Source organism: Corvus brachyrhynchos, unplaced genomic scaffold (genome assembly GCF_000691975.1).
Source record: "Corvus brachyrhynchos isolate BGI_N302 unplaced genomic scaffold, ASM69197v1 scaffold1561, whole genome shotgun sequence".
In the NCBI taxonomy this organism is placed as follows: Eukaryota; Metazoa; Chordata; class Aves; order Passeriformes; family Corvidae; genus Corvus; species Corvus brachyrhynchos.
The window spans coordinates 39,919-40,569 of NW_008236273.1; positions in this window are offsets into that span (position 1 = coordinate 39,919).

Sequence of the window (651 nt, forward strand, 5' to 3'; positions counted from 1 at the left end):
AGAATGCCCAGCCTCCCCCCCCAGCTGTGACGCTCCACAGCCCCGATCCAAAAATATTTCGGGATCCTGGAATGCAGCCTCACATTCCCTCCTTCATCCCACAAAGGGGTGGGGGGACCACCCCTCCTTGGAATTCCAAGGAATCCTTGGGAGCGCTGCGGCGCCGTCACCTGTGCGACGGCTCGAAATTCCGCCGCCTTTTCCATGAGAAAGTTGGGAATATTCCCAACATTCCCGATAACATTCCCGATAAAAGCCGGCGGGACGCGGAGCGGGAATAAAACAAACAGAGGGGGGTGGGAAAAAAAAAAACCCCAGATAAAAGGGAAAACCCTCGGAGCATTCCAAGGGATCCGAGGAGCGGGCACAGCTGATAGCGACGCTCCTCAAAGGCCTGACTCCTTCCCGGTGGTTTTTTTTAGGGAGTTGTGGCACTTTTGATCCCTAAAAACCGACAGCTGGAAGGTTTTTTATTTATTTTGCCGGAGTTTTTTTTGGTGTTTGCGCTTCCCAAGGGAGAAGAACCTGCCTGGAGCTGCTTTTCCCCCCCCCGGGAAGGGAGGCGGCCAAACTTCCAGTCTGCCCAGGAGACTTCCCTCCCTTCCCGAAGGGAATGCCGGCTCCCAAAACGCCTCCCGGGACACCGGCAGG